Here is a 22,517-nt window from a genome sequence, read left to right as displayed (position 1 = left end):
TTAGCTACCACCAACTAGTCCACTAAAGCTGTGTGGAACACCTCTGCTGGGCCACAGAATGAAGACGTTTCTGCTTCAGCTACTAAGAGTGGAAGACGTGACAAGCCATCAGCATTGCTGAGGTTGCTTCGTATCCTTGAACTCTGTCATAAGAGTAGGCTCCTCGGAACAGTGGCCAATGTTGTAACCGGGTAGCAGACATCGCTGGGATTCCTTTCTTGGGATTGAAAATGGACACAAAGTTAAACTTTGTGTCCATCAAGGTAATGGAGGGACTTCTTTAGTCCACATACTACACTAAGGACCTCTCAGTTGATCTGTGCGTAGTTATGTTCTGCACTTGCCAGTGACCTTGACGCAAATGCAATTGGGCATTTAATTGCATCTTTCATAATGTGTGACGAAACGGCACCAATGCCACCAGTCTGATGGGCAGAGATGAGACATCATGGGTGAGCAGTTCGTCGGATGTTATTACTGTCCTTGTTTCCATGAATGTGCTTTCACATCTTTCTGACCATTCCCACTTTGCTCCAGCCTGCAACAGTGCATTCAATGGGTGCAGCACTATAGCAATGTTTGGGAGAAACTAGTGGCAGTAGTTTACAAGGCCCACGTATGACCTGAGTTGTGACACACTTTCTGGTTTGGTTGCCTGCAGTGCTGCTTCAGTCTTCTCTTGTGACTCATGCTTGTCATTGACATGTCCACAATATGAGATTTCATTCTTGAAAAGCTCACATTTCTCCCTCTTTGTGCACAGAACATGCTCAGTCGGCCTGGTAAGCACTTTGCCAAGGTTCTGGAGGTATTCTTTATCATTTTTGCCAATCACAATGATGTCATCAAGATAACATTCTGTTACTGGGATATCTTGGAGCCCTTGGTCCATTGCACTTTGCCAAATTGCTGGAGTTGAAGTAATGCCAAAGACGAGGTGATTATACTGGAACAGTCCCTCGTGAGTGTTGTTTGTGAGGAACTTCCTGCTTGAGTCCTCAATCCCCATTTGCACAATGGCTTGTGACATGTCAATCTTTAAAAACCTCTCCCTGCCTGCCAAAGATGTAAAACTGTCTTCTATTCGTGGCAGGAGATACTGCACAGTACACAGCACTGGGTTGATGCTCACTTTGAAATCCCCACATATGCAAATTGTTTTGGCCTTCCCTTTCTTGATCACTGGGACAATGGGCATGGCTCAATCATTCCACTCAACCTTAGAATTCCAGATGCCGCCAAGCTCTGAAGTTCAGCATCCATGTTAAAGTGTTGTGCGTAAGGCACTGGACGCGTTTTATGGAATCTTGGTGTTTCTGGTTCATTCAATTCTATTCTGGTCTTGATGCCTTTGAATTTACCAATTCCCTTCTCAAACACATTCTCATTAGCATTAAGCAGCTGTGCCAGTTTCTGGTTAGTGCTATCGTTTGAGCTGATGTTGCCTGTTGATGCCATACTGAGAGCTCTGAATGAGTGCCAGTCAAATTGGATTTTTCTCAACCTTTCATGTCTGAAAAGTGCTGGCTCTCCATTTTTCAATACATAAAGCTCTAACTGCTGTGTTTGGCTTGCATACATCAAATTCACTTCCATTTTGCCTTTGGGAGACAATTTTTGGCCTGTGTAGGTCTTCAGCATCACTGAGGTCTTCCCTAATGATATCTTAGAAAACAGTCTGTTGTAGTCAGCCTCTGAAATTGAAGACAAAGTTTATCCAGTTCCATTTTTAGTTTTACACCAGACACATGTATTATGATCCATAGGATTTTGTGATCTGCTTCAGTCCTACTATACAGTTCTCAGCATGACAATTCCCCTTTGTCAGGCTCTGTTCTGTCTGATTCTGTTTCATATTCAGTCACTTCATGCGTTTGCTAGGTTCTGTGTTTGAAACTTTTCACTCAGTTGTGCTTTTTGACTACCTTGCACTCTCTCTATTTGACCTTGTCTGTGACACATTCTGCAAACATTTTCCTTGAACCATGGGAGGACTTGCCACATCCTTTTGTTTGTGTCCGTAGCGGCTTTCCTCTTGCTGTTTCATCCCGTAACTGCGGTTACGTGCAGTTGGTGATGTTCTCTGACATTCAAGTTTGTACTCATTGCCAATTTGTTGTGTTTTTTCAACTACATTTCGATTAACTAAAGGTAGGCATGTGAGAGATGGCTTTATCTGGTGTATTCACATTGCAGCAAGAACATGCAGGGAAAGATCAATGCACATGCATAGACAACAGATCATAGTAGTGCTAAAGCAAGTCACTGCTCCAAGACAAATAGATCCATACTGTACATTACACTGTCTTAAATGTACATAAAGTCTTGGACTCTATAGCTGCCTGTGGCAAAGAATTTGACAGACTCCCTGCTCTTTTGCTAAAGAAATCTTTTCTCATCTCCATTCTGAAAGGACATTTAATATATCAGCAATATTTGAGTAATACTGTTTTATTAAGCATTCCTTGCTTTTTAGATAACTTATTATGGGTTATATGTAAAAGTACTTGAATGGCATATGTTATTATGTCACCATATTATATGTGTGCACCTCACTAATGTAGAACACAGTAGACACGCATCTCCCAGCTCCCATGTTTTTCTTTCAATTAATTCTTGGAGTTGATAGAACTAGGGGACATAGTCTCAGGAGAATAGATTCAGGATTTAGAATCGTAAAATAATTTAGATTTAGAATAGATTTAGGATGGACATGAGGAGGAATTGCTTTTCTCAGAGAGTGGTGAATCTGTGGAATTCTCTGCCCAATGAAGCAGTGGAGGCTTCCTCAGTAAATATATTTAAGCCAAGATTGGATAGGTTTTTGCATAGTAGGAGAATTAAGCATTATGGGGAAAAGGCAGGTAGGTAAAGATGAGTCTGTGGCGACCCACTTCCCAGCGCACTCGAACCAGCTCACAAAGTGGCGCGCACCGGCATTAAGGCCGGTCCCAAAGAGGGTGCCAAGCCTGCTTCCCCAGCAAGGGGAAAAGCCCGCGTGCAGGACAGGACTGTGAATATGCGCCTCCTATGGCATTCCCACCCGGGGAGGGCGGGATCAGGAAGGCTTTAAAGTGAGGCTGCGAAGTTTGAATAAACCTCTTTTGCAACTGCAGCTCATCGACTATATTTCAGCGCTGCGTGTAGCACACCACTACAATTGGTGACCCCGACGGCCCAAACAATATTTGGACCGGAGATGAACGACACCACATCTGTTCATGCAGTTTCGTTAAAACTGCCAAGCTTCTGGATGCTGTGACCTCACCTCTTGTTCCGGCAAGCAGAAGCCCAATTCCACATTCGGCAGATAACCTCAAATGCCACACGTTACTACTACATGGTGAGCTCTCTCGACCAGGAGACAGCCGCCCAGGTTGAGGAGTTAATAGTTTCCCCTGGAGGACGGCAAATACACAGAATTCAAAGCCCTGCTCATAAGGACTTACGGACTCTCATGGCGTGAGTGAGCTACCCGCTTACTGCACCTGGATGGTTTGGGAGACAGGCCACTGCTGGCTTTGATGAATAAGACGCTGTCCCTGGCCGGAGGACACAAGCCCTGCCTCATGTTTGAGCAGGCGTTCCTGGAGCAGGTGCCCGAGGACATATGCCTGCTGCTGTCCGATGCGGATTTCAGCGACCCCCGGAAGGTGGCGGCCCGGACGGACGTGCTGTGGAAAGCCAAGAAGGAGAGTGGGGTGTCTGTCGCACAGATCATCAGGCCACGCTCCAGGCAGCAGACCAGACCAGGCCCGGCTGCAGAGCCCGCTAACCCCAAAGGCAGGGGTGAGGCAGCCAACAAACAATGGTGCTTCTACCACCACCGGTGGGGCACAGAAGCCCGCCCTACAAGTTCCCGGGAAACGCCAGGAACAGCTGCCGCTGATGGCTATGGTGGCTGGCCATTGGGCTAGCCTCCTGTATGTCTGGGACAAGCAGTCGGGACGCCGCTTTTTGGTCGACACCGGAGCCGAGATCAGCATCTTTCCTCCAACGAGTTACGACACCCGCAGCAGAGAACCAGGTCCCACCCTGAGGGCCGCGAACGGCAGCACAGTAAGGACCTACGGCACCCATACGGTGCACCTACAGTTCGGCTCCAGCTGGTTCACATGGAACTTCACACTGGCCGCCATAGCCCAACCGCTCCTGGGAGCGGATTTTTTGTGAGCTCACAGCCTACTGGTCGACCTGCCCAGGAAGAGACTGGTCCACGCCGAGACCTTTCAAACGTTCTCCCTGGGTGAAGCCCAGTTGCCAGCCCCACACCTTGGCTCCATCACGCTGTCCGACAACGACTTCACCAGAGTCCTGGTGGATTTCCCATTGGTTCTGGCACCGCAGTTCTGTGGTGAACTACTTATACCATATACATATAGTTCACGGCAGCCATGCCCAGACACGGTGTACAGCACCACATCCCGACACAAGGACCACCCCTCCACGCCCGCGCTCGGCGGCTTCCCTCGGACAAGCTCTGACTGGCGAAGGAGGAGTTCAAGAGGATGGAGGAATTGGGGATCATACGGCGGTCTGACAGCCCATGGGCCTCCCCCCTGCACATGGTGCCCAAAGCATCAGGGGGCTGGAGACCATATGGCGACTACCACAAGCTGAACAAGGCTACAACACCGGACCGCTACCCTGTGCCGCACATTCAGGACTTTGCAGCAAACCTGCACGGCGCACGGATCTTCTCCAAGGTAGACCAGGGATACCATCAAATCCCGATGCATCCGGACAACATCCCCAAAACGGCTCTCATCACCCATTCGGCCTTTTCGAATTCCTCCGCATGCCATTTGGCCTAAAGAATGCCGCACAGACATTTCAGCGGTTAATGGACGTGGTGGGACGCGACCTGGACTTTGCTTTCATCTATTTGGATGACATCCTCATAGCCAGCAGCAGTCGTCAGGAGCATCTGTCCCACTTCCATCAACTCTACACACGACTGATTGAATACGGCCTAACAATCAACCCAGCCAAATGCCAGTTCAGGCTCGACACCATTGACTTCCTGGGCCAAAGGATTACTAAAGAAGGAGCAACCCCTCTGCCCGCCAAGGTAGACGTGGTCTGCCATTTCCCCTGACCCAACACAATCAAAGGCCTTCAGGAATTCATGGGTATGGTGAATTTCTACCACCGCTTCCTTCCTTCTGCTGCCCGAATCATGCGCTCCCTGTTCGCCCTGATGTCGGGTAAGGGCAAGGACATTACCTGGGACGAGGAGTCCACCGCCGCTTTCATTAAAACGAAAGAAGCCTTGGCAAATGCCACGATGCTAGTGCACCCCAGAATGGACATCCCTACCGCCCTCACGGTGGACGCATCTAACATGGTAGTTGGTGGAGTGCTGGAACAACTCATCGAGGGTTGCTGGCAACCCCTGGCATTTTTCAGCAAACACCTACAACCACCTCGACCAGTCTCAGGTCAATACTCCTGCTTCAGAGGGTTGCAGGTTGGTGTAATGTATATAACTTGCCAAATAACATATACAACATACATATGAAATTCATTGTGCAAATTGATAGTTACTCCCCTCCAAGATTTTAAGGGTCACATTGCTTTTGGGGTTAACTTGCTTTGCTGTATTGGTTTTGGCAGACTGCTCTGGCTGGACTCTGTATGGTCTGTGCTAACAGATGTGAAGAAGATAAATAAACTTCTTAAGGACAAAACACAGCTTCCATCCTTTTATATATTAAAATATAACATAGTTCTTACTGAGTATTGTACGTTTGAACAAATATATCATAAATCTTTATGAAGTCATTTTTGGTGCCCCTAAGATGTTGCTGAATCTGGAAAGTGAATCCTTGCACTTGCTGAGCCCCGCCTTGACTATGTTGCTGCGTGCAAAGTACAAAGAGTCAGTTTAATACTTACATTTTGGGTCCATAATACTGTAAAAGCTAAGCTGGCAGCTCTATAATTCAGCTTATCACTGCAGCTGTAGGCTGGTGAATGGAGCCTTGTCCATATGTACTTACATGGTAAGAGACTAAAGTAAGTGAAAAACTAATTTTTGCAATGGCGCCATTTTTTAAAACAGAACTGAATTTAAAACCTTAATGACGGCATTACCACAATGCTGCAAATATGAATGATAGACTAGTGAAAACCAGACCAAGGAAAAGGGCTTCATGCTTTACTGTGGTAATTTTGGCAACATCATGATATTTCTTCAGGAAAATTTGAGGTTATGTTGGATAAAAATATTGGTAGGAACTGTAAAGGTTTCTTCTCAGGCAGGTGTTTTAGAGTGAGGATAACCTGCTTCCAGTGTGGCTTTGACTTTGTGAGATGGCTACTGAGGTCAATTTGGGAACTGCAGATTCTTCCACAAACAGAGCAGGGAGCAGCTGAAAAGGCTATGGCTGGATAACTTGTAACTTCTTTGGGGCTTCAATGGGCTTATAATATAAGGATTCTTAATATCATTCCAAATTATTGTTTTCTACATAAGTTATCATAGGCCAGAAATTCTCAGGAGTCAGCTGGGACACAGTGTGACTCAAAGACCTTGAACATATCTTTGAATTATTTCTTTTGTCTGTCTTGTTCTCTTTTCCTCCAAGAATGCTCAGAATAGATAGTCTGTTTTGAGAATTGAATGTTAGACATGAAACAATGCTGGCTGTCCAACTTAACTGACTGGCAATATTGGGGATTTTCAACAGGGAATCAATACTAATGCTGGTGCGCTTATAGTATCTTTTTAGAATATTATAAAAGTGGAGGTGCTAAAAATTTCCACGTTTGACCAATGCAGAAGATGACTTAATGTGGGGAAAATTCACTTACATTTCAGAAATGAAATTCTTGAAGATTCCCAAAAGAAAACCACAATAACATCACAACCCGCTACATGTATGCATGTTTAACTCAGATGGCATATGACTATCATTCCAATAAAAAGAAATTGCCAGCAATATTTAAACAACTCTACCAATAATGTCTGTTCAACATTTTCTAACTTCCCTCAAGCATGCCACAGGAAATGCCAGCAGTTAGAATTGTCTGCATGTTCCTACTAACTGTGTACTACTTGTCAAATTCTCAAGGGCATTATATAAACATATGCAGTATTACCAATGCAGCACAGCATGCCTACAACATATAACAAGCAGTAGGGATTCTCAAGCTGTGGTTGCAGACCCATCTGAGCAATATTGAAATAATAATTCCATTTTCTGCCAAGCTGATTGTAACCCCTTCTTAGCATTGAACTTAAATCCAAACTTCAAAGATCAGAGACTGCTCAAAAACCTAATGTTATCCTCTAAGCAAGCTGAAAATAAATATATTTAAAGAAATACAGGTCCATTTCTGATCCTTGATCAGAACAATTTTTATTCAGGTTTAGACCACATTTTAGATAATGTTGTCCAGCATTTTGTTGAGGGCCCATATCCTTTACCTCAGTAAACTGGAGGTAGTTGTGGTACAGCTAGACATAGAAATGGAAGAACATTTGCAAATTATAATATTGTGTTAAGTAGTAAAACCAGGAGAGTGGCAGGAAACTGAAAGAAAGACAGGCATTTCATCGTGACTTTGATATCCCAATGCATTGAAATCAGTGAAGTACTTTTCAAATATAATTACAGTTGTAATGTGGGAATGTGCAGCAATTAATTTGTGATGTTATATGCAATAATGCAATATTTCATTCCTCAGTTTCAAATTCTGCTTGAGGTTTAAATGTTTGCAAGGAAGCCAAAATGCTCTTTGAAAAATGCAATGAGATCTAATGTATCTATCAAGTTAACAATACCTTACAACAGTACAGTATTCCCTTAGTATTACATTGGAACATAAACATTTGTGTTCTTGTCCCTAGGATGACAAAGTTCCAGTCAGTGGATATCACTGAGGAGAAGTAAATAGAGTCAATGAGTCCCATCAGCTTGGAAACAGGCTATTTGACCCAGTGCTCCGTGCTGACCAAGACTCCCAACTTAGCCCTGCTTGCCCATATTTGGCCCATATCCCTCTAAACCTTTCCTATCCATTTACTTTAAGTTCCTTTTATTTAGAGATACAGTGTTAAATAGGCCCTTCTGGACCTTCGAGCAGGACCACCCCAGCAACCCCCAATAATCCCAGTTTAATCCTAACCTAATCACGCGACAATTTACACTGGCCAATTGACCTACTCGGTACGTCTTTGGACTGAGGAAGGAAATCGGAGGACCCAGGGAAAATCCAAGCATTCCATGGGGAGGACATACAGAGACTCCCTATAGAGGACGCCAGGGTTGAACTCCTAACTCCAATGCCCCAAGCTATAACAGCATTATGCTAACCACTACACTACCGTGATGTCTGGTATTCTAAATGCTGTTAATGTATCTGCCTCAACTACTTCCTCCAGAAGCTCATTCCATACATTGACTACTCTCTAGGTGAAAATGTTCCCCTCAGTTTCCTATTAAGTTCTCCCATTTCACTCTAAACCTATATCACAGACTTGGGTATATCAGTTCATTCTATCTATACTCCTGCTTATTTTATATATTTCAGTAAATAATGCTTGTTTATAACGTGCCATGTCGTATGACATGTGTGATTATGGTTTTTTCATGACCATGATTTTTCTTGGCAAATTTTCTACAGAAGTGGTTTGCTATTGCCTTCGTCTGGGCAGCGTCTTTACAAGACGGGTGAACACAGCCTTCAGAGATTGTCTGCCTGGCATCAATGGTCACTTAACCAGGACTTGCGATATGTTCTAGCTGCTCATACAAACATTCGCCACCTGCTCCCATAACTTCATGTGACCCTGACTGAGAGGCAGTAGATACCAGGAGCACTGAAAAATAGTATTTGAAATTCACCTGCCAGTTGGTTTATTTATCAGAATCCAAGTAGATTAAATAAAAATATATGTTTTTCTCTGAGACTGTAATGGCATTAAGGGCAACTAATCCTCACCAACTAAACCACACCTCTACCAGAGGTAACGTGCAGGCAGCATCTCTGAATGTCACCTCAGCCATTAATGTTCAGGGTGTTTGGATTGAAGAACATTTGAAGTATTAGTCAACTGGCTTAGCCTCCTCCTCACTGGGAAAAAAAAACAAGGATAAAATAAGTGAATGTTTTTCAGAGAACGTGTGCTTTGCCTGCAGCTATCATCTTGAGCTACTGGTGCCTATCATTGTAGCCTTCCTTCCACTCCCACAACAACTTGCCTGTCCTTGACCTCCTCCATTGCTATGATAAGGCCAAATGCAAATTGAAAAAAACAGCTCCTCATATTCTGCCTCGATAGCTTACAACCCAATGATTGAATTCCCCAAGTTTGCGTAACCTGGTGGTCAACACCCCTCCCTCCCCAAACACACGCAAGAGGGTTTCGACCCATGATATCTGCATAGATGCTGCCTGACCTGCTGAGTTCCTCCAGCAGTTTGTGTATGTTGCTTTGGATTCTCAGCATCTTGTGTTTATCTTCTATCTACCAAGGTGTTTTCTTCCTTTGTTCCTCTTCCATAATTCTGCCTCCCCACCCCCCACTATTGAATCTGGTAATAATATTTCTTGTGTATAGATGATAGTTGTTATAGTTTTTTTTTCCTTTTTTGATATTAAACATTTCTAGCAAACTCATTACAGAAACTCATCCCACCAACAGATACCTGACTCTGCTGAGGCAGTAAAGGTTGAAACCGTTAACCTTTTTCTCATGCTTTTAGTATATTGTTCCGGCCTTAGCATCGTGATAGATCGGTTGCTGGTGATTGTGAAGCTGTTAACACATCACGAAGCATCCTGGGCCATTGCATTCATCTTTTTAATGCTGATAGTTGACTCAGATTTTTTTTTTTACAAATTTTAACAGAGCCTGTCGATCACGTAATTTACATAGCAGTTAGGAAGCAGGATAGTGCTTCAAAAATAATAAAGTATTTGGTGTTATCGGGAATTTAATTAAGTCAGTCTGATATTCAGTAAACGTGTTACAGAAAAATTTATATCACTCCAGTACAGTTGGCAATAGTATCTTAAGCTGATTCTGTGCTGTGTGCTACATAATTTTTCAACTTGTGAAAGACTCATTTATCATTGCAGTGCAGATTACATAGGGCAGTTACACAGGCCAGTGTAGCGAACAGATAGCTGAGGCTCTGCTTCAGAATAAGGTTACAGAGAAGAGCCTTTTGCCCACACTGCACAAAGACGCAATCTACAACCAATAAATCTTTATGTAGTCATTTAGCTGACAAGTACTGTGGGCCTTTGTTTTGCCAACAATCTGTAACTCATCAGTCAAGAAACACCTCCCAACCCATTGCCATATGAATAATAGTGCACACAATTTCAAAATCATCAGCATCATTAAATATAAGGTGGGAATCTCATAACCTTCATAATCTTCAGACTGTAGATGAAGGAACATTTATATTTTACAGGAAGTAATTCCAAATATAGTTTGCTGAATGAGTTCTGAAATATACTGTGTCAGTTGCATGGAATTATACAATGGTTGCAGCAAAGGAGAATATTCAGCCCAACATATCTATGCTGGCTCCTCACTAGAATAAGCCTCTAGTTCCACCAGCCGTTTTTTCTTCACTGCTTTTTATCCACTTCCCCCTTGGCAGCTGCAATGAAACATGCCTCCACCCGTGGGGAGTGCATTCAAACCCTAACCACATATCTTTCCTCAAGTTATCCTTTGCTCTCTTAACCTTTAAACCTTGATTACCAGTTATTGACTCAAAGGAACAGCTTCAGACTAGTTACTTAGATAGGGAAGACGTACAAAATGCCGGCAGAACTCAACAAGCCAGGCACCGTCAATGGAGGGGAACAAACTATAGATGTTTATTAGGACTGGAAAGGAAGAGGGAAGAAGCCAGAATAAGAAGGTGGGGGAAGGGGAAGGAGTACAAGCTGGCAGGTGATAGGGGAGGGGGATGGGGGACGAAGTGAGAAGCTGGCGAGTAATCGGTGGAAAAGGTAAATGGCCGAAGAAGAAATCTGGTAGCAAGGGAAGGAGGGGAAACCAGGTGGAGGTGATAGTTAGGTGAGGAGAAGAACATGGGTAAGATGGGAACTAGAATGAGGAATGGAAAAGGAGAGGTGGGAGGGGGAGGAGAGATCGGTTATTTGGCTTGTTTGGTAGTTATTGTGGTTTATTTATTTTATAAAATATTAAGTATTTGTAGATTTTGTAAGCACTGATTTTTTTAAAAATTGCAAATAAGCACGTGATTGTTAGATCAGTGACTAAACGTCAGAGCGTTCATTCCACATTTCTGACTTATCCTCTCTCTGATGTTTCCCATTTGTCAACTCAAGGAAGACTTAGTGATCTTACCTTAACACATGTGACTCACTTGATCTGTGGAATTCCTGACCATTCTGGATAAGAACAAACAAAGTGCTTATGCTTCATTACATTAAAACAAACTTTTGGTTGTATTAAGAAAGGCAGAGACAATATTGAGTTTTGCATCCTTATTTACAAGCCAATGTATTGTTTTAGTGGTACGTTGATATGGTCATAATATTGTATTTAAATTTGCAAAATTGCTAAGGAAAGCAAAATCAAAATGCTACCTTTATTCAACAAGCCAATATTATGTTTTAGTTAAAAATATATTATCTCAATGTGTTTTTGTAGATGAAGAATAAGTTTGCCAATTGACTTTTAAATATAGTGCTTCTGTGAAGATCTTGCCTCTAAGTCCCACTGTAGTGAAGGTTAATATTGATAATTCCTGTAATAATACACTGATTTTTTTTCATTTATTATACAAAGGAACCATTTTACAAGGAATCCTGATTCATTTCTTTACCTGTCCATATCAAGACTTGGCTTTTCGTACATTGATACGTTGAAGAAATCTTTAATTTGACCAGAAAATGTAGATTTGTAAGGTTGAAGATGGACTTCCACTCAGTGAGTCATTGTTCAGTTTAGGTACTTACTACAATTTCTTGATGTCCTTTTTGCAAGCTGTCCTCAATAGAAGTCATTTCAGTCCAAGTGTGGAAAGGGCAGCTTTTAACTAATGGAACGAAATATCCTTGAGAAATAGGGAGAGATGTTTTAGCCTTCCCTCTGGTCCCCCAAGGAAATCTGAAACCTCAGCTGTTACAATCTTACCCCAATCCTAATTGGGGGTGGGGGGGGGGTTGGGGATGTCCCGATAGACTAAAGCAGAAGCTGGATCCAGAGAATTGCTTTTTCAGCAAGTTGGTGAAGTTGCATTACCTCCTATTTAAAAGTTATAAAAAGTCAGCCACCAGCAATTAAATGGAATTTGGAGTGATAAACTACCAATGGGCTCTTATTCAAAGCAGATGACTTTTGAAAAGGAACCTAGTTAAAATCAGGGCCATAGAATTTTGTAGGCTGGTATTATCTAAATGATCAACATAATTTTGAAACCGAAAGGGACATAATTTTCTTAATTCACTTACTTAGTGTGAATGTGATTCATAAGACTACCTTTTATTGTCCAAGTTTAACTCGTCTTGAGACGACCCTGGTGAGCGGTTCACGTGTACTGTTTCTTTCTGACTATGCTATAGCAACACTGTCCAGCAGTACTGAAAGAATACTGAATATATTTCCATGCCAATATGATACATGATTTGGAGGGAAGTGTGCAGATGGTGATGTGGCAGTGTGCCAGCTTATGATTTTGGGAGGCCACTCTAGTGGTAATCTTCGATGATAACTATCTGGCTTTGATAAATGTCTTGGATGTGGAAGTGCAGCGCTAGTCTCAGGGCTGCTTTAGCCTGGATGTTGTGAAGCCTCTTCAGTGATGTGTATTCAGATAAGTGAAAAGATTTCACCATGCTCCTCACTTGCATCTGATAGATGGTGGAAAGGTATGTGGGGAAACTGGAGGTGAGATATTTGCCATTCAGTAATCAGACTTTGACATTGTCTTATTATAGCAACCAGAACTTATGTAGCTTATACAGTTAAGTTTTTGCTCAATGGTAGCACACAAAAATTTTGATAAGATATCCTGTGATGATAATGGACCAGCTTTCTGAATTTGCGGCTTGTTGGCTATGTTCCTTGCTGATATGATTGCAGAATGTGGCCTTATTGACTTTGATGAACACCTGATAAATTTCAGCAGCCCAGGTAACTGGTGAAGACCACACAACATTGGTCCCATCAAGTCATTTGAGATAGCATGTGACTAACCCTTACCTCACTGATGATATAACCTTCAAGACCTCCTTTTCTGTCTTTCTCATATCATTTATTGATATTTGTTACTTGTAGTTCATAATCCAGAGACAAGTGGAATGCATTGTAGCATTTGGATATTGTAGGAATTCAGTCTGTGTTAGAACTGGAGCTTGTACTTGACAACTTTCTGATTTTGGTTTATTTAATGGTTTTTACTCCGAAGAATATCTGATGCAAGCAGCATGTAACTTGTTTTGTTAAGAGTGGTGTAAACATAATGAATATAGAGTACAAGTGAAGGCTCTTGACACAAAACGTCAATGGCCCATTTCCCTCTGCAAATCCTGCTTGATCTGCCAAGCTGCTTCAGCATTTTCCTTGTCATTCTTGACTCCAACATATGCAATCCCTTATGTTTCCAATATGCTTAAAACTATAGCTGAAATATTTTGAGTGTATCAGAAATATTTTTTTTTATGTTTACACCATTTTTAAGAAAGTAGCTTTAAATAGCAAGTGCTAAGCTGATATCTGTGTCCTCAAGTTCCTCAAGTAAATAGTCACTGGTCAAAGTATGCTTGTGTGTGTCCATCTGGAATGGGGTTGAAGACTGACTATCTTGTTGTCTTAAAACTACATGTACAAGGTAGTATTTGATGTTGAAGTACAGAACGTTCATGTTTAACTTCAATGCCATCTGATCATATTTCCTTACAACACAGGTGATTTTTGTTTGATAAGTCTATACCTGTTTTCAAAGCATGCCCATGAATCCCATTTTCCATTTATTTCCCTGTGACCTATTCTCTCTCACATGCCCATCAAATGTACCTCTTACCTAGTGAGAGATAACTTAAACTAATTAACCAACAAGCTTGCAAGTCTTTTGGGAAATGGATGAAAGCTGGAGATCCTGGGGAATCCGATATGCTCATAAATAGAATGTACAAACTCCACATACACAGCGCTGGAAGTCAGAATTGAACCAGGGTCAGTGGAGCTGTGAGACAATAGCACTACCTACTGCGCTATTAAGCTGGGCTATAAGCTACCTAGTAAGGAGATATTATTGGGCATAAGTTTGTTTTATTAAAATGCTTTTGCATGCAAAAGCATAATTGCTTTCTCAGGTAAATCTCTGAACTCCAGGCAGATCTCAGACTGCAAAATTGCAGTTAAGTCTGATGATTAATAGTGAAATAATGTGTAATCTATATCACCAGAGTTCAGTAATTAATGTTTGTCATGAAGTTGGAATATTACCAAGTGACAAACTGACTTGATTCCTGTGCCTCAAGATCGCATTTGTAACCCAAAAGTTCAATACTTTAGATTATAACACACAAAAATATAATTAATATTTGACTTACTGGAATAAATGTATTTTCAGTGGTTTACGGCAGCAACGAGCATCTGCCTCCAACCTAATGCCATTAACCAAGAGATAATAAACTAATAAAAGAGAATTATATCTTTGAAAGATTATATCTGAGCCAGCAAAATGAAGAATGTGCAATCTAAAATCAATGAGATGAGGTGAAATGTGGAACAGGAAGTACAGAAATAATAATTACACTTTCAAATTGTTTCAGGATTCAAAATACAGTACCTCAGACTTTCTGCATCAGGGTAAGTTTTCTGTGTAGTGTGGAGATTATCTACTCATCAAGTAAAAAACATCAATATAAAGAATTGGCAGGTTCTTATCCCCTCCCTTTGTCCAGTCTGCTCATAAATCTCAGTACTGATTAGACTAGAAGGAAGGCAAGTTATTCCATTGGCAGGAGTAGCTTGGGCCTCACCATTCTGGTCTGAGTCAGTACTTCATCCAAGACAGAATGATTTGCTCACTGTTATAACGTGTGACCTCTGTTCTTCATCAATATTTGGTATTTCACCCTCTTTCTCATGTCTGAGATTGCTGTATTTATGGTGGTCAAGGAATTGGATCAGGTCAATTTTGAAAAAAACGCTGAGTACTTGGACTCATGTTGTGTTTGTGGTTAGGTTGGGTTTGGGTGGGCTTTCAATAAAATCATGGACAGGTATTTTAGCTTTCAATAGGTTGGTGAGGAAGAGGTCTAAAAGTTTTAGTTCTCATAATTTCACCCTCTATATGCCACAGACTCAGGGTATTAGTTCTACCTATCAGAATTAAACCAAGCTGCCAAGGTTTATTTGATGTTCTTACTAAATTTAAGATTTGTTGAGCAAAGAAGTATTAATTCACCAGCTGTGGAGGATGATAGGTTTTCCTGTAGGTTTTCTGTCAGTGTTTTACCAGATGCCATAAAATTTGAGGTTGAGAGCAATTTCCCATTGTGCTGCTACCTTTGGTGTGTTTATCTTGCTGCTTGTGAGCAACAGTTGAAAAGCTGGAGGAAACCAGTAAGTCAGGCAGCATCCGCAGAGGAAATTGCATATCAACGTTTTAGGTTCAGACCTTTCATCTGGACTGAAGAACACCTATAGAAGAAGGTAAGGGAAAGGGTTGGAGCAAGAGCTGGCAAGTGATAGGTGGATATCTCACTGCTTTTGGGATGTTGGCTAAAGGATAGGATTGTGTGAGTAAGACTGTTTTCGGTCTATTGTTCACTAGAGTATGAGACTCTCTCCTAACTTGTATCAATCGCTAGAAGAATCCCCAGATGCAACGTTAGCATTCATTTCGAGAGGATTAGAATATAAAAGCAAGAATGGAATGTTAAAGCTCTATGAAGCAGTGGAGAGGTCATATTTGAATTATTGTGAGCAGTTATCTAAGAAAAGATATTGGAGAGGGTTCAAAGGAGCTTCACGAAAATGAACTGGAAATGAAAGGCTTACCGTAAGTGGAGCGTTTGGCCCTGGGCCAATTCTCACTGAAATTCAGAAGTATGAGGGGAGAATCTCATTGAAACCTATTGGATGTTGAAAGGCCTTGATAGAGTAGATTTGCAGAGGATGTTTCCTATGGCAGGGGAGTCTAAAACCAGAGGACACAGCCTCAGAACAGAGGGACGTCCATTTAGAAAGGTGATGAGGAGGAATTTCTTTAATCAGAGCGTGGTGAATAGGTGGAAGTTGTTGACACAGGCGGCTGTGGAGGCCAAGTTATTGGGTATATTTAAGGCAGAGATTGATAGATTCTTGATTAGATCGGGCATAAAGGGATATGGGGAGAAGACAAGAGATTGGGGCTGAGAGGAAAATTGGATCAGCCAAGATGAGATGGCGGAGTGGTCTCAATGGACTAAATGGCATAATTTTGCTCCTGTAACTTATGGTCTTAAGTTTGAGAGGAGGAATTTATAAAGCTGGGCCAGGCTGCAAACAGCATTACCATGTCTAATGACTATGTTAAAGCATAAAAGTATTTGGTTTAATTTTTACTGTGATATAACATAACAGTTTCTGATAAAACTGAATAGTTTGCTAGGTTTAAGAGGACTCTTTAGAGCCAAGCAAACTGCTGCATGCCTCGAGTCATAAATGATATATTAGTAAACCAGATAAGGTTTTAATAATAGTTCACCAGTTTTTTTGCACCAGTATTGTTAACAATTATTTATTCTAGATTTATTTAATTAAATGAAGATTAAATATCAGAGCCAGCTTGGTGGGATTTGTACTCATTATTTCTGGCCCCAGGATAGTGGTACTTCACAATTTAATATGTCACCATTCCTATTTTGTAACCAAAATTCAATTTGAAAATAATTGAATTAAAAGGCTGCAAAAGTTAATTTTTGTATAATTTCTATTTAGAAATTTTAGAAATTAAAGACTAAGTGCAGATAATTTCCTTAGTTTATTCTTGTGGGACAGATACTGTGTTCCTTGCTGTGTTGCAGTTGAATTTAAGAAACTATGTTCTTCATTTACAAAGAATTCATATCTTTGCTTGTATTCTACATCTGTGTCTGGAAACTGGATCCAATGGCAGACGTCTTTTTTTCATGCTCAGGTCACATAACTTCACCATTCAAAATTCAGTCCCTCAAGAAAATGGCATCCACATTAAGGACCTTCACCATCTGGGACATGCCGTCTTCTCATCCCTACCATCAGGGAGGAGATACAGGAGCTTGAAGACACCCACTCAATATTTTAGGAACAACCTCTTTCCCTGTGACTTCAAATTTCTGAATGGTCCGCGAACCATGAACACTACCTCACTCTTCCTCTTTTGAATGATTTATCGTTTATCGTAACTTACAGTAAGTGGTATGTTTGAACTGTTCAAATCAACAAATTTCATGATTAATATCCATGACAATAAACCTGATGCAATTCTGAAATAAAGTTGACCTTGCGGTATCCCTGTTAACTCCAGTGATCATTTCCAAGTGAAGCAGGGAACTGGACCAGTGTTTATACTGTGTGTCCATGCAGGATTCACATTATCCCTATGATGTTCTGTTGTCAGATGTCACTGTCCTTTCATTTCCTATTTGCAGCACTTGCTGCTGTCACTAGAAAACCGGAATACTACAGAACAGTACAGGCCCTTCAGCCCTCGATGTTGTGCTGACCCATATATTCCTTAAAAAAGTACCACATCACCCCGTAAACCTGTATTTGTCTTTCATCCACGTGCCTGTCCAAGAGGCTCTTAAATACCTCTAATGTTTTAGCCTCCACCACCATCCCTGGCAAGTCATTCCAAGCACCCACAACTCTGCGTAAAAAACTTAAGCCTGATGTTTCCCCTAAACTTTCCTCTCTTAACTTTATACATATGCCCTCTGATGTTTGCTATTCAGCCCTGGGGAACAGGTACTAACTATCTACCCTATCTATGCCTCTCATAATCTTGTAGATCTCTATCAAGTCTCCTCTCATCCATCTACGCTCCAAAGAGGAAAGTCCCAGCTCTGCTAACCTTGCCTCATAAGACTTGTTTTCCAATCCAGGCAACATCCTGGTAAATCTCCTCTGCCCCCTCTCCATAGCTACCATGTTCTTCCTATAATGAGGTGACCAGAGCTGAACACAATACTCTAAGTGTGGTCTCACCAGAGATTTGTAGAGTTGCGACATGACCTCTCTACTCTTGGGCTCAATCCCCCTGTTAATGAAGCCTAGCATCCCATAGGACTTCTTAACTATCCTATCAACCTGCTCAGTGACCTTGAGGGATGTATGGATTTGAACCCCAAGGTCCCACTGTTCATCCACACTCTTAAGTAACTGACCATTAACCCTGTACTCTGCCTTCTGGCTTGTCCATCCAAAATGCATCACCTCATACTTATTTGGATTGAACTCCATCTGACACTTTTCTGCTCAACTCTGCATCCTGTCTATATCCTCTTGTAACCTTCAACAAACTACAGCTCCATCTACAACTCTAATCTTCATGTCATCCACAAACTTACTCACCCATCCTTCCACCTCTTCATCCAGGTCAGTTATAAAAGTCACAAAGAGCAGAGGTCCCAGGACAGATCCTTGTGACACTCCACTAGTCACCAACCTCTGGGCAGAATACTTCCCTTCCACTACTACCCTATGCTTTCTTCCTGTAAGCCAATTTTTTATCCAAACATCCAAGGTTCCACTGATCCCATGCTTCATGACTTTCTGGATGAGTCTGTCATAGGGGACCTTGTCTAATGCCTTGCTAAAATCCATGTAGACCATGTCTACTGTCCTACCTTCAAAAATTTCTTTTGTTACCTCTTCAAAAAATTCAATTAGGCTCGTGAGGCATAACCTTCCCTTCACAAAGCCATATTGACTATCCTTGAGTAGACTGTACTTCTCCAAATGCTCAAAGTTCCTATCCTTAAGAATCCTTTCCAATAGTTTGCAGACCACCGACATAAGACTCACCAGTCTATAGTTCCCAGGATTCTCCCTATTACCTTTTTTAAACAAGGGAACTACATTTGCCATTCTCCGATTCTCCAGGACCGGCTCTGCAGCCAAAGAGGATTCAAAGATCATAGCTACTGCTCCAGCGATCTCTTCTCTCACTTCCCACAGCAACCTGGGGTATATCACGTCTGGCCCTGAGGATTTATCAATCCTGATGTTTTTAGGAAGATCTAACACTTCTTCTTCCTTAATCTCCACATTGTACTGCACACAGGCCTGTTCCATTTTGACCTCACCCTGATCAAGGTCCTGTTCACTTGTGAATACTGAAGCAAAGTATTCATTTAGGACCTCCCCAACCTCCTCCACCTCTAGGCACATGTTGCGTTCTTTATCCTTTAGCGGCCGCACCTTCATTCTTGTCATCCTTCTGTTCTTCACATATGCATAGAACGCCTTGGGGTTCTCCTTAATCCCACATGCCAAGGCCTTCTTATGCACCATTCGAGCCTCCTAAGTCCTTTCTTAAGCTCCTTCCTGGCTACCCTATATTTCTCACGAGTTCCTGCTTCTTATATCTAACATATGCTTCCTTCTTCCTCTTGATGAGTTGCCTCACATGTTTCATCAGCCATGGTTCCCTTTTCCTACCATTTTTTCCTCGTCTCAGTGGGACAAACCTATCCTGAACCCAGCACAAGTGGTCCCTAAACTTCCTCCACATTACTTCTGTGCTTTCACCCTTGAACATCTGTTTCCAATTTACTCTTGCTAGTTCCTACCTGATTCCTTCAAAGTTAACCCTTCCCCAGTGAAGCACTTTCCCATTTTGTCTGTTTTTATCCTTTTCCATAGCTATGCTGAAGCTAAGGGAGTTGTGGTCACTCTCCACATATCTGATGAACCCAGAGGAACAGCAGAGACTGAGACATTTTGTTACCAGCAGCATTGCAGGAGTTGCCAGTCAGCATTGAACTGATTGTAGGAGTGCCTTAGGGACTTCAGCCGGATTTTTCCCTCCGGGCTTACTCCTGAAGGTTTGAGATCAGAGTTTTCCTTCTCATTGATGAGCTGCCAACCACAGCTGATGAGTCCCATCTGCCTGAAACATATATGTACTTTGATAATAACATTTACTTTGAACTTTGAACTTCAGAGATGAAACTACACTGGCTCTTGATATCACTTCCAGACATTGTACCAGCATCATTGGGATAATTGTTATTAGTCAGCTGAAAGTGAAATCCCATTTGCCAAGACAATCTACTTCCACTCATTCTAATATATTTTTCTAGGGCAGAGCAAAATGTATCACATTGAGACAAAGTCAATCATTCCCTCGTATTGAGAACACTGACAATTGACAACCCCACAGCCTGAAGACTGCTGGCTTCCTGGAGAAATGTGTTCTTGTTCTGTGACACTTGTGCAATCGGTACAAAAATTAATTCAAGGTCTTTATAACAATATGGCAAAGGAGCAGGATTGGAAATAGTTTTCTCAAGGTTGTAGGGAGCTGGGTTATTTTGACTGAATCCAAAGTGATTTAGCAAGAAATTTATTGGTGAATAGTTGATCGATTACATTATTGATGACTCTTCTCATCACTTTACTGATGATTGTGAGGAGGGTTAATGTGACAGTGATTAGTTAGTTTAGATTTATGCTGCAATTTGTGGATAGAGCACGCCAAAGTAATTTTTCAAAAAGCTGAGTAGAGGTACATGCCATCATTACAATTGCTAGCGGGTAATTACTTCTGATGCACAGCTCTTGAGGACCATAGATGAGATTTTGTTGGCTCCTGTAGGTTTGCTGTGCATTCCACCAGCTCAGAATCAGGTTTATTCTCAGTGATATATGCCATGAAATGTGTTGTTTTGTGGCAGCAGTACAGAGCAATATGTAAAAAAATGTAAGTTACAATAAGAAATATTTTTTATAAAATAAGTGATGCAGAACAAGGTAGTGAGGTAGAGCGCCTCAACTTCTGAGCACCACATAGCAGTCACTTGTGAACAGCTTGTATAAAGTGGAGTTAAACATGAACTTGACTTCTTCCAGTTAGTGTTGGACGTGCAATACAATTACGCTACTGTTGTCAAGCAACAACCTGGTGATTGTGTATAGAAAAGGTGTGATTGCAGTGGAGAAGGTACAGAGCATGTTTTCTTTCATATAGAGGAGAGTCAGAGAGATTTAAATTGAGGTGCTTGAAATTACAATGGACTAAATAGAGCAGGACCTGTTCCCCTTGCAGGAAGGTGGAAAAAAAACAAGGGGCCTCAAGTTAAAGTCATTGGTAGGAGGACACGAGGAAAAATATTTGCACAGATTGACTCACAGAGACTTAGAATTTACTGCCTGAAAGAATGGCATAGAGTGAATCTTGCTGCATTTAAAATGTGCCAGGGTGTGTACATGAACAGCTGTGGCCTGCGTGCGGGTTGAGTGCTGGAAGATAGGAATAGGTTGGTACCTTTGACTGCACAGACACAATGGTGTAATGACCTTCTCTGTATGTAACTTTTTAATGATTTTGTGAATTGCAAGTGGTTTTGTTCTAATGAATAATCTTAGTTCCTTATGTTTAAAGATCAGTTTATGTGATCAGCTAAATGCTGAAGGAGAAAATTAGCTACAGAATTTTATTTTCACAACTATTACAGTTAATAGAATATTAATTTCTTGGTTGTGACATGCTTTTTTCCCTGTGTGTTTCTTTTTCCATAACATCTATTGCAAAAGTATAATATAGCTTTAACAGAGAAACTAGATTGAGGTGCTAAACTAGGTTGCATTTGGATGAGTGGAAATGAAGCCCATCAGGTTTCTTGATGTAGTTAGTGCCCCTCCAAAGTCTGAATGGACGAGAACATGGCTCTAGTGATTCTCTTGTCACTGGCACACCCAAAATGAAGACATACCCTTCGATTCCCAGATGTTCACGAACACGTAAGTAAATGGCAAGATCCCAAGCATTGTCAGTGCCTTGCAGAGAATAATATTGTCACAACAGCTGGCCAAACAACCCTGCCCAGGATGCAGCTGAAAAGACTTTGGGAATCAGCAGGGCCACTTCTGCAGCCTAGCCAGCTGTGAAAGCTCTCAAGGAATCAAAAGCTTCCAATTATCCTGCATGCTCAGAAAAATTACAAAGAATCTTAAAATCATTTAAACAATTACAATAATATTAAAATTACTGATTTTTAAAAAAAGTTTAATTCACTTAAAATATTAAAGTAATTATTATTAATTCTACAAATGTGACTTACTTTCCACCTAATCACCATTCAACGAACTCACTGCTTACCAGGTCATATCTGGGCATAAGTAAGGAAGACTAATTCCCTTCTGGGAAATGTAATATGTCCGTGCTCTGCTGCTGAGCTCCGTGTGGAGTCCAGTGTTGAAGCACAGTCAACAGATGGATAAGAATCCTGAACTAGCCCCATTTACTTGCATCTGGTCTGTTTTCACTCCTGTTCTCCTCAGGATATTGGGATAGATCACCTGACTTCCATTCAGTGGT

The 22,517-nt window shown here is 41.6% G+C and overlaps 2 protein-coding genes across 8 annotated transcripts in view; one reads left to right on the top strand and one right to left on the bottom strand.

The window, feature by feature from the left end:
* Nucleotides 1-22,517, top strand: part of ptprea (protein tyrosine phosphatase receptor type Ea) — a 299,961-nt gene that overhangs the window by 29,550 nt on the left and 247,894 nt on the right. Inside the window, exons 2-3 of one of the 7 annotated variants that reach the window (XM_059947681.1) lie at nucleotides 14,776-14,812; nucleotides 17,130-17,382. The exons of the other annotated variants lie outside the window; for them this stretch is intronic. The gene's annotated coding sequence lies outside the window, so the exon portion shown is untranslated. The remainder of the gene's footprint in view (nucleotides 1-14,775; nucleotides 14,813-17,129; nucleotides 17,383-22,517) is intronic. 7 annotated transcript variants of the gene reach the window in all.
* Nucleotides 1-22,517, bottom strand: part of LOC132379594 (clarin-3) — a 129,397-nt gene that overhangs the window by 52,619 nt on the left and 54,261 nt on the right. The gene's annotated exons all lie outside the window — the stretch shown is intronic.

The sequence above is a fragment of the Hypanus sabinus genome, chromosome 22, assembly GCF_030144855.1.
Source record: "Hypanus sabinus isolate sHypSab1 chromosome 22, sHypSab1.hap1, whole genome shotgun sequence".
NCBI classification, from domain to species: Eukaryota; Metazoa; Chordata; class Chondrichthyes; order Myliobatiformes; family Dasyatidae; genus Hypanus; species Hypanus sabinus.
This window is presented reverse-complemented; position numbering and strand designations above follow the sequence as displayed.